At 46.7% G+C, this 12,258-nt stretch overlaps 2 protein-coding genes across 6 annotated transcripts in view; both read right to left on the bottom strand.

Moving 5' to 3' along the window:
* LOC144822715 (ADP-ribosylhydrolase ARH1-like) overlaps positions 1–12,258 on the bottom strand; it is a 538,572-nt gene that overhangs the window by 109,659 nt on the left and 416,655 nt on the right. The gene's annotated exons all lie outside the window — the stretch shown is intronic.
* The window catches only part of LOC144822716 (ADP-ribosylhydrolase ARH1-like), a 506,468-nt gene that overhangs the window by 434,041 nt on the left and 60,169 nt on the right, over positions 1–12,258 (bottom strand). The gene's annotated exons all lie outside the window — the stretch shown is intronic.

Here is a 12,258-nt window from a genome sequence, read left to right as displayed (position 1 = left end):
CAATAGACTCTGCGCATTGGAATAATATATCCTATAGATGTGACGAAGGACTTACGTCTACTAGGTCTCTATCGAATATATTAAACTTAATTGTGAGTGCCAGCTAGCTCAGAGGTCACTAGAAACTTTCGCGAATGAACACGAAGGAATTCGTTTCTGACAACCGCATAAACATGACAACTTTGTTTCCCCAAGATAAAACGTATCTTCAGAGTCATGGAAACAATATATAGATATTTTACTCAGTCAATCGTGCATGCTTCGTTTCATCAGAGGTGCAGAGAAACAGAGAGACGGGCGTTTTCAATAAAAGTATTTATTAAACAGTCTTCTTTCTCATGCAGAAGAAATGAACTGCTACAATTGTAATACTGGCTGTAAAGTATAATGCGTACAGCAAGAAGAGTATTATAAAATAATACTGTAAAAGCATGGTATGGTTTCTAAGCCATAAAATACATACATTAATAAATAAAGCTAAAAGTACTCAACTGGTGCTTCTAAAATACGCCTACCCCGATGTACCTAACCTAAGTCTAGTACGACGGAAGAAGTAAGTGTGGTGTAGCATAAGTTTAGTATTCTTTTGCCAAGAATCTATCCAAGATTTATTTATTTATTCAAAGTTTTATATAGCGCGAACAAGATCTTTACAGATATCAGAGCGCTTCACAATGACAAGGTAGGGGCAGTAGGAATGAACAGAGGTAGTGGGAACAATGTAGTAGTCACCAACACGAAGGGATCATAATAACATACATAAAACATATCAATATACAGTCAGGTAAACAAGTAATATGAGACGGCACAAGTCATTGATCCCAATACAGAGGTGTTCAGGTACAACTTGGGTGTGTGGAAGGCTTATACCAGTGTTTTAGTATAGTCATCAAGTAGGGTATAGTGCCAAAGGACAAGGTGAGCATTGACACAAGGCAATGCAGAGTCTCTGATCCAACACCTATAAGGTTCAGGAGATCTTGGCCAGAAGGATGGTTTTCACCTCTTTCTTGAAGAGTGCAGTGGAGGAGATACGCCTTGTTTCAGGAGGGAGCGCATTCCAGATCCTGGGTGCCATTCCTGAGAAGGAGCGCTTGTAGGTTTTCTCTTTCCGGAATCTACGGGGTTTCAGGAGTAGATTTTTTGAGCTTCTATTGGATCGCGAACCTCCTGATATAGACAACTTTTGAGCGAGGTAGTTGGGTGCATTGTGGTGCACGGCCGCGTGTGTCATAACTGCAATTTTTAGTTGTATTCTGGCTTCAAAAGGCAACCATTTTAGGGACTTTAAGTCTGGGGAAATATGCGAATGTTTTCTTGAGCCAGTGATGAGTCTTGCGGCAGCGTTCAGGGAGGCTCTTAAGGGTGCTGTTGTGGATAGCGGGAGTCCGCTGAGGGCCACAATTCCGTAGTCTATTCGAGGGATGACTAACGCTTGTACAGCAGTTTGGAAGTCTTCAGCAGGGAGGAAGGGTTTGATTTTCCTCAGTGTGTTGATTTGGAAATTAGCTGTTTTTGTGGCTTTGCTGACGTGCTGCTGCATGTTGAGCTTGGCGTCCAGTGTGATGCCCAGGGATTTCGCTGAGTCCACGATGGTTGGTTGGACATTGAGTGCTGTTAGGTTGTTGAGCCATGTTTGGGTGGTGGAAATTTTCGCCGGGGTTGAGATGAGAAGGAACTCAGTTTTCAGAGCATTTAGTTTGAGGTGATTATCAGCTAGCCAAGATTGAGTGTTAATAAGCGTGGAATTCAGATGTTTGATATCTTCCGGGGATTGAAGCTTTAGGTACAGTTGTGTGTCGTCGGCGTACATATGGAATTGGACATTAGAAGCTTGGAGCAAGGTGGCGAGCGGTTCCATGACGAGGTTGAACAATGTGGGGGAGAGGGAGGATCCTTGTGGAACACCTAGATCTGCAGGCACAGGTGCAGATAGCACATTGTCGATCTTGAACTTCTGAGTCCGGTTATGCAGGAAGGACGAAAACCATTTGAGAACCGTTCCCGATAGACCCATTCTAGTGCTTAGCAGCTCCAGCAAGTTCTCATGTTTGACCGTGTCAAATGCTGACGAGAGGTCAAGAAGGATGAGGAGGCAGGACTCATTGCGATCAAGAATTTGGAGGGCGTCATCAATTATGTGTGTCATAGCTGTTTCCGTGCTATGTTTCGCTCGGAAGCCTGATTGATGAGAGTTGAGGAGGTCAAATTGGTCAATGTGTCTTGTTAGTTGGAGTTGGACACATTTCTCCAGCAGTTTGGCCAGGGTGGGGATATTGGTGATGGGCCGGTAATTGTTTAGGTCAGACGGATCGGCTGTAGGTTTCTTGAGTATAGGCGTGACTTGCCCCACCTTGAGGGCGTCTGGAATGAGGCCTTGTTGCAGGGAGCAGTTGATTATTTTGGTCCAGAGAGGGAGGAGCAAGGGGATGAAGTCTTTTACAGCATTAGCAGGTAGAGGGTCTGTGAGGTGATTAGAGGGCTTCAGGGTGCAGAGCAGTTTGTGTATTGTTTCTTCCGAGTAGGTATCGAAGTACAGCCAAGATGCCATGTTTTTAGGTTGAGTGTTAGCCATTCTGGTGTGGTTGGGGAATCGGCCTACATCCAAGATGAGGTCATTTCTTATGTTGTCAGTCTTTAGCTTAAAGAAAGCAGAGAAGTCTTCACAGTGTGGGGTGTCACTTGTTGTGCTATTTGATTGTAAGGGTTGTGCCTTTGTTTGGGTCTTGATTAGTTCGAACAGTTTTCTTGGCCTGTTTTTTGCTTGGTCCAACTGGCGGCTGAAGAAGTCCAACTTTGTACGCTTTATTTTCCTGAAGTAGGCATTTCTCTTGTTTTTAAGCCTTTTGAGGTGCAATGCTGAAGGGTCCGCTCTCCAGGTGCGCTCTGCCATTCGCATCGAACGCCTGTCGTCATTGAGTCTGTCGTCATACCAGGGGTTAGAAGTTTTGGTGGAGACTCTCTTCAGTTGCAGTGGGGCGACTTCATTGACTAATGTATTCATAGATTCAAGGTAGTGGTCAGTCAGTGATTGAACATCCGAGGCACCTGAAGGGGGAAGGAGGAGATTGCCGATGTGGGGAGGCAGGGTAGAGGGTTTGAGATTCTTCATGTCCCTTTTCCATGTTTTGGCTTTGATTGGTTGAGCCGGGTTAGGTTTAACTTTTTCATTGATAAAGAAGGTGATAATGTGGTGATCTGACCAGTCGCAGGGTAGAATCGTCTCCAGTTGTGTAGAATTCTCTTTGGCAATGATGAGATCAAGTATCGCGCCTTTGTCGTGTGTTGGTCTATCGCATATTTGGGTGAGGTCAAGCGCATTAAGGAAAGTTTTGAGACTATTCACCACTGTGTCTTTCTGATCGTTCCAGTGGGGATTGAAGTCACCCAGGTAGACTTGGGTGGTCTGCCGACCGGCATTGGAAGTGATCATGTCCATGAGTTGTTGGGTGAATATGAGATTGTCACCAGGCGGGTGATAGATGAGATGTAAAGCACAAACTTGTTTGCCCTCGCTGGTGACGTCAAGGCAGAGGAGTTCACAGGAGGAGAGGGAGGGGGAGGGGATTTTAGTAACGGAGAGGTTGCTTCTAAAAATGCATGCAATTCCCCCGCCCGTCTTGTCCGAAGACCTGTCTAGCCTAATGATGTGATAGTTGGGGGGGACTAGTATGTCCATAATCGGGGTAGAGGCTTCAGTGAGCCAAGTTTCTGTTAGGATGGCTAGGTCCAGATCCCTCGCTGAGACGAGATCAGCGATGTCGGAGGAGTGTCTCTGGGCCGATCAGCAGTTGAGTAGGATGCATTTGAGTTTGGGGGAGAGAGGGGTGGTCGAGCTTTCTAGAGTGAGGGGAACTTTTCTGAGGTTGTTAGGGACGGAGCCTCTGTTGTTGAGTGTTGGGAGCCTCAGAGGGTTTGTGAGAATTGTGGGTATGGGGATGTGCGGGCTGGATATGCGTTTTACCGGACCTGGGCCGTAAGAGCTTAGGAGAGAGCATAGGTCGCGATCCGACAATGGGTTGGGGACACGGCGGGGGCGGTGGGAGTTGTTGCGAACGGGGATAGTCGGCCAGCGTGGATGTCGTTTGAGGCGAGGGTATGTAGGGCGGGTGCGTCCTTTGTAGGGTAGAGGGAAGATGGGAGGTGGTCTGGGCTGTGATGAGAGAAGGTCTTTGATTGCGTGGACATCTTTTTTGATTTGTAGAATATCCTCTTTCACTTGTTGGAGGGTGGGTAACGTCAGGTCAGGGGGTGCATTGGGGATGGCGTAGGTGGTGAGAGCCATTGGTGAATGGTTGTGTAGTGAGCTGGAAAGCGGGCAGGGGATCGATGGGGGGGATATACTAACGATGTTGGGATGTTCTGCGGTGCAAATGGGTGAGATGGCATTCAAAGGGTGGGCGTGTTTGTAGGCGGGGGTGTGGGTGAAGTAGGCGGTGGAGGCGGTGGGTGGGAGGCATAGGTAGTGCCGTCAGTGGGAGACGGTGCCGGCGAGTGAAAGAGTGAGTGAAGGCTAAAGACAGTGGGGGAGACCGGAGGGTAGTGAGGGCTGAGAATAGGAGGTGGGAGAGAGGGGGATGCTAAGGTAGGGGAGGTGGTATGTTCTGTGTGTGTTGTTGGGAGGGTGTGAGTGTCGTGGGTGGGAGTGGGGAGGGAGCAGGGGGGGAAAGGTGTCCGCCGTGGGGGGTATGGGAGTGGGGGGTGGGTAGACTCCGAGTGGTGATGTTGTCATACGGTGGCGTGATGTGGGTGAGAGTTGTTCTGTCAGGTGTGGGAGTGTCGTGGGTGAGAGTGGGGAGGGAGCTGGGGGGGAGAGGCGTCTGTCGTGGGGGGGAGGGGTGGGGGGGGGGATAAACTCCGAGCGGTGGTGTGTTCAGGTGACGTGTTGCGGGGGGGGTTGCTATGTCAGGGAGGAGAGGGATAGGGGGGATGTGAGTGGGGGTAAAAGGGGTCATGTTAGAGGGGCAGTTAGTATAAGAGGTGGCGACATTTGTGTCTGTCCTTGGGGAATGTGGGGCGTTGACGGCAAGTGGGCCATTTACTGGGGTGCTGGGGGTCTTTGGGTCTAATCAGCTCCGTACCGTGGTCTAGAATGAAGGAAGTCTGGTATCTCTCTGTCTCGGGACTCGATTTCCCAACACCCCGAAAGGGGAGCTTGGAAACACTAGAGCTGGATTTCTCGGCAAGAGAAAAGACAACGTCTCTCTCAGTGCGTCTGCTGGAGGGTCGGCTTCCTTCGGCACTTGCTTTAGCGAGGTGCGTTGGACAAGTAGATTGTCGAGCTGCTCCAAACCACCGTGTGTTTGCTAGGGCAAGTGTGGGCATATTTATACCTTGAAGGTGCCGAGTTTGACGTACAGTTGGACATAATAACGTCATCAAAGAGTCGAAGTTCTTTGAAAACTCCATGAGTTCTTGGACAAATCAATATTCAAGCACGGGGAAGTCCCTGACTGCTGAAGCCGAGTTTTCTAAGAAACCGTTGTGGCTTTTCGGAACTGGTGGAAGTATCCATGCCTGTATTTGGACTGCATGGGCTATGTCTAAATATGGTTATGATTTCTATGCCTATATAAGGACAAGGTGATTTATGCCCATATAAGGGCATGAATCGGGAAAATTACAATAGGGTCCTAAAATGCTATACAGCAGGGTAATTAAGATAATCTGTAAGTATTTTGTTTCATTACCCCCAAGTCTGTCCTTTTCCTTGTAATGATCACTAAGTGAGGATGTACCCAAGCCAAGATTGACAGACACACTTATATGCTGCTCAAAATCAAAATGTATTTGTAGCAATTACTTAATTGTTGTCTTTATAATACAAACGAAACGGTCTGAAACATTAGATAACATTTCCAATGTATCATGTCAAAAGAAAAGTATTAGATGTCACCCACGTAGCTGCTCTGCATATTTCTTGAAGCAAATAACCTGCTGCTTCAGCCCAAGATAAGCAAAATACACAATTGATGGATGGAATGCAAAGCAAATCAAAACATTCACCCACAGTCAAAAGATCTTGGTTAAATCCATCATTCTTTTGCTCACCTTGCCACCCCAGTTTAGACCTGGCCATATGCAAATCAGTCTTGACCCTGTGCCTCATGGGAACAGTCCAGCCTGAACTGCCAAGCCAGGTCCTCCCTAGATCGGAAACAAGCATCCTAGGACCCGTTTCAGGGTTTCACCCCTCATCAAAACCAAAGGGGATGATGGACAGAGTGTTGAACATTGCAAGTACCAACCCCCAGTCAACTGATCTGGGTTTAATCCATCATCATGCCACTGGAGTCACGTTATCTTGGCTGATAAGGGCTGAAAGCCCGAAACCGGTCCTAGGATGCTTGTTTCCAGTCCAGGGAGGACCTGGTCTCGCAGTTCGGGCTGGAATGTTCTCACTGGGCACAGGGTCAAGACTGATTTGCATATGGCTGAGTCCAAACTGGAATGGCCTGGTGAGCAAAAAATGATGGATTTAGGCCCAGATTTCTGTACTGGGGTGAATGTATGACATTGATCTGCATTCTGTCCATCAATTGTTCTTTTTGCATTTGTCACCCCGAATGGGATGGGTATGCTCAGAAGTGAGTCCTGTGCTCTTCATGCCACTGGAGTCAAGCTATCCTGGCTGATGAGGGCTGAAAGCCTGAAACCGGTCCTAGGATGCTTGTTTCCAGTCCAGGGAGGACCTGGCCTGGCAGTTCGGACTGGACTGTTCCCATTGGGTGCAGGGTCAAGACTGATTTGCATATGGCTGGATCCAAACTGGAATGGCATGGTGAGCAAAAACCGATGGATTTAGGCCCAGATCTCTGTACTGGGGTGAATGTATGACATTGTTCAGCATTCTGTCCATCAACTGTTGTTTTTTCATTTCACCCCTCATCAGCCAGGATAGCTTGGTTCCAGTGGCACAATGAGCCCAGGAGCCACATCTGGGCATACCTGGCACACTTAGGGCGAGAAAGCAAAAGACACAATTGATGGACGGAATGCAAAGCAAATCAAAACATTCGCCACCGGTCAAAAGATCTTGGTTAAATCCATCATGCTTTTGCTTATGCCCAGACGTGGGTCCCTTGCTCACTATTATTATTATTATTATGCATTCTTATATAGCGCTCGATTACCCGTAGGCATCTCGGCGCTTGCCTTGGGAACCCGTTCTGGCTTTTTCCCTGTGAGATACCCGAACTGGGCATCCCCAAGGTGAAAGCCAGGCATCCCGCCGCGGGAGGGCCGTAGTGGAGATTAAGCAAGCTAATGCCCAGAGCTGCAGAGTGTGAACCCGTGACTCGAGTAGGCACCGAAACGAGAATTATCGAGTCCGTGGATATTTGGGCTCAAGACCCTGCCGCGTCGGGAATTGAACCCTGGTCCTGGGTCTGACCTCCGCTTCAGGGTCTGCCTCCTCTAACCAGTGAGCCACACTTCACTATGCCACTGGATTCAAGCTAGCCTGGCTGAAGAAGGGTGACATACCCTGAAACCGGTCCAAGGATGCTTGTTTCCGGTCCAGGGAGGACCTGGCCTGGCAGTTTGCTCTGGACTGTTCCCATGGGGCACAGGGTCAAGACTGATTTGCATATGGCTGGGTCCAAAATGGGGTGGTATAGTGGGCAAAAGAACGATGGATTTTACCCAGATCTTTTGACTGGGAAGAATGTTTGCATTGTCAGCATTCCGTCCACCATTTGTTTGCTGTAACACTTTCAGCCCAAGATAAAGCTATGATCACTGCCAGGTAAGTCTAAACCCACTGAAGACAAGACTGTGACATAGCTTGTCTCACCACTGACTAATAGTGGAAGTTGAATCCTTTTTTCCCTTACAGGCTATACTGTAGGAAACAAACAACAATTGATCCAAATTCTCTTGTTTTGTTTAAACATACCAAAAGTGTCTTTCCAACAACCAAAGTTGAAGGTACATTATCAAAATCCTGAATAAATATGCAATAAAAAAAAAAACATTGCACTTTGTGCCTTAGCCTAGCGCCCGGTCTGAGAATAATTTTAAATATAGGTAACAAATGAACAAAGATGTTAAATCTCCCAGCCATCTTGCAGAAGTAATCACAATGAGGATGGCCATCTTGGCAGAAACCCAAGAAATGTCTGCTTGGTCTAGAGGTTCAAATTATCTTTTTTGTAAACCTTCTATAACAGCAGAGGGATCCCCAAAAGGAATCGGAGAAGTTACACCTGGATTTTTTTGTTTAACAGAAAAACTTCTCATTAGTTTTCTCACCAACAAAAATGAGTGATAAGCCTCTCCCTTGATTCTCTGCAAGAATTTATAGCTACCCAGTGAGAAGATAATGTGGAAGGCGCTAGATCTTTAGCAAACCCATCCACTAAAAATCCAGAATTTTAAATGACCCATTAACACCGGGTCCCAGTTCAGAACTGAGCATCAAGAGCAAAAGCTCTTCCTATACGTAGCATAAGCACGGAGTGTGGACTTTTTCTTCACAGTCTGTATGCCACAGGATAATTCTCTTGAGCAACCTAGCTTTTGCAACTGAGCCCTTTATATTTCAAACCATCTGTCTTATCTGATGTATCAGTCTAAATGATAGAATTGGATACTGCAGTGAACTCAGATTGAAAGGAAGAAGGAAATAGAGTTGAGTTGCTAATTAGGATAGCAAAGGGAAACAAGGCCTCCTGACATGGCCTCTCTGCACAGAACCGAGGGAGCAGGGGACTGGCGGAAGATGCAAACAAGTCAATAGTTAGATGGCCAAATACATCTGCCACCTGCAAAGCTTCATGGCGTAGAAAGATTCCTCTTGATGAAGGAATATTCCGACTGTCTGCCTGGAGAAAGACTGCTCATGGATTGTACACTGCTAGAATGAAATAAAAAAAACATTTGTATAGCACATGGCTACCAGGAGGCATCCCAGCGCTGAAAGCAGCAGTTGTAGGGAGTTTCACCAGCTAGGGGAATAACAAAGTCTTTAGCAGGCAGTTTACGGAAGGTTAGGTGGTTGGTTTCCTTTCGTGGGTGGGAGGGAGTTCCAGAGCTTGGCTGCGTTAAATGAGAATAGCCGACCCCCGCTTCTGGCTTTCTTGATCCTGGGGACAATGACAAGGTTCATAGTCTCTGAGCGAAGACTTCTCTTGGGCCGGTAGGACTGAGGAACCGGGTTTTAGAACCCAGCGGCGCCAGGGGAAACGCCCAAAGTCTCCGGGTCCACCTGTCTTAGAATACAGAGACACGGGGTACTTCTTGGCGACGTCAAAGATCAAATTTATTAGCTGCAGCCAGTAACAGAGATCCTAGAAGTACAACACGGTGTATGTTCTCAGGAGACTGCTCTACTTTACAAAGCATGCTTTGCTCTTGTGTCTTTAGTACCCCTTGAGGCTGCACTTTAATTTACTAGTCTTTGGTTTTTATAGGTGTTTGGCTCCTCAGTCAACCGCTTCCAATCCAGACGCCCCGAAGTTCATCTGCCCACCGGGCCTGGTTAGTACCGGAACTATTTGTTGTAACGCAACCCGGGAAACCTTGATTCTTACACTTTTTCTCACTTATCACATCAGAGACGTAAGGCTTCCAGTCGAAGCCTACCCGGTCCTTTAGCACCGTACTCACTTTAGTCACCCAGCTAGCGGTTTAATCATTGCCTGCACGCCGCACACCGTACGGCCGCATCCACTTGCCCTATCGTGGAATTATGGCCTCCAGTTGAAGCCTACTCACCTTACGTGCCGTCCAGGATCACAACCACTCTAGTCACCAAATAGCGATGCAATCTTTGTCATCTTGGCGGAAACCGTACGTTCGTACTGAGTGCTTCACTTACCGGGCACTACCACCTCAAGCCGGTATTCGATCACAGTCTGCTCAATAAACCTCCCCAGTCACACATCACTCATTTCCCAGCTCAAAACTATCACTGCCTGAAGCTCACTGGGTCACCAGTTCACCAAGTGTGTTGAAACAACGTGCAAATAGATGACATGCACAATTCCTATTGCAAATGCTTTATATCTTATCTCCACCTTTCCTTCTGTTTATTCCTACAGGCTTCGAACAGCTCAGGCAATAGCTTAAAAACTAGTCCTGAAGATGATCCCAGTTAATAATTGGAGCTAGGGATCGAAACGTCACGTCGACTGTTGTAACAGAACTGCATGTCTCTAACGTATATATTAAGTGCAGTAACTGTTTGTGCATGCTTACGCAAGATTGCATTGTATTGTAAGCCGCCATTTGCTCCAACCCTTTTGCCTGTTTAAATTTTTCTTATTCTTTTTCTTCCCTCTCTGACTTGGTACAGGCTTGTGCCCAGTTTTATTGATTCATGTTGTGTCTTACGCATTCATTTATTTTCTAAAAAATCCTTAAAATAAATCCTTGTCCGGCTGGACAATGACAACTAAGCCATAGTTCTTATTTAAGTCTATGTTGAACTTTTTTTCCGAAAGTATTTGTTAAGCTCAGGACCTTTGTTCTTGATAAACTACTTTACAAAGAAAGCCATCTCTTTTTATACAAAAAATTGTGCTTCAGGCAAACATTCCTTATTTACAGTTTGACCACTCACATGTTTCCATGACAAATGATGACAAGCCCATTTTTCAGTTTGTCCAGCCCAAAATTAATCATATTAAAAATTCTTCTTTCTAACAAGCCGGACAAGAACCCATAATAAAAGACCTCAACCCAAATCATAAATAGGCCATAAAAGAAGGAACAGAAACAGATGAGAAGCAAGATAGAAGGGTGTGTGCATGTACCATAAACTCAGCAATGTCCTGCTCTTTGATCTCTATCTTGACCAGCTAAAGGGCAAGAACTGGTTTGGCAAGGTCAGCTTCAGGCAGCAGGGTCAGTTCACTTCAGGTCAAACAGGAGTCAGCACAAACTCAAGCCAAGGTGTACGTGTCCCAGAGACTTGTTCAGCCACAGTCATAGGCCTATGTGAGGGCAACCACAAAATGGCTGCCATGCACAAAATGGAACCCAAGGGTTTCAGAACGAAATCGTCAAACACACAGTGAATCCATCAATGTAACATGACGGAAACACTCATGCTTGCTGAGCTCACTGTTTACGGTTCGCTGTTACCAAATTCGTAACAGAACCACGACCATTATGACCCAGGGTCAGAATTCACGGAACCTCAGGACTGAATGGTAGTCTGGAGAATGGTGGGGCCTATTCCAGCTAAAGACTTGTGGACAATGCACAGGGCTTTGAAATTAACTCTCTCCTGGACGGGGAGCCAGTGGAGCGATTTCAAAGCAGCTTTAGCTCAATGATGTTTAGGAGTGCCAATTAGAAGTCTTGCTGCCAGGTTGTGTATGGTCTGCAGTTTGGAAAGGGTTGTGATAGGAGCACCCAGATAAAGGGCATTCCCATAGTCCAACCAGGACAAGATGAGGGGCTGAACCATGATTTTTCTTGCCGGGAAAGGAAGAACTTTCCGAATCATTTTCAAGATACCAGGGCACTTAACCGCTGTCTTCCGTGCTTGTACCTTAAAGGTGAGGTCCTGGTCCTCCCATACACCCAGGCTTTTTAACTGCGTCTTAGGGGTTGGAGCCGGCCTGAGAGCGGTCGACCAGATTGAGCTTAGATCAAGGGGGGAATGATTCCCAAAGATCATTACCCCGCTTTTTTCCCCATTCAGATTCTGGAAGGACTCACTCATCCAGTTGGCCATTTCTTCTAAGCATGGGCACAGACTGGGGGAGGAACTTTCGGCTCTAGTAAGCCCAATCACAAGTTGTGTGACATCTGCGTAGGTGACTATGTGTACCCCAAAAGGTAATACCACCTCTGCTAGAGAGCACATGTAATCAAAACAAGATTCCCTTCTGCCCAAGACAGAATCTCACTGGTTAGCATTGCTAAGGTTGGTGATTTAGTGCCCACTGTCTGTTTATATATATTTTTGCAATTTTATTGTCCGCCCTGATTAGGACTGGTTTGCCGCACGTTCACGTTACAAAATTATTCAGATCTCTTCCAATCGCAGCTGCTGCTAATACTACTGGGAGAGTTTCTACCATCTGTGCTCCCTTTTCATGTTCTGGGGGGACAACTACCACTAAAGTAAATGAATCAAATTTAGAGACTGGAATCTCCATCTCATAATTGGATGAAGCTGGAGAGTATTGTGCAGAACATATGGTACTAGCGGTTTCAGATGGAAGTGGGACCAGGTCACTACCGCCGTGCAAGCTGACATCAACCCTTGGACTCTCCGCCATTAGCAAACCACAGCTGATCTCT

This window comes from Lissotriton helveticus, chromosome 3_1 (genome assembly GCF_964261635.1).
Source record: "Lissotriton helveticus chromosome 3_1, aLisHel1.1, whole genome shotgun sequence".
NCBI lineage: Eukaryota > Metazoa > Chordata > Amphibia > Caudata > Salamandridae > Lissotriton > Lissotriton helveticus.
Note: the sequence above shows the minus strand (reverse complement) of the source record. Positions and strands in the feature narration are given on the sequence as shown.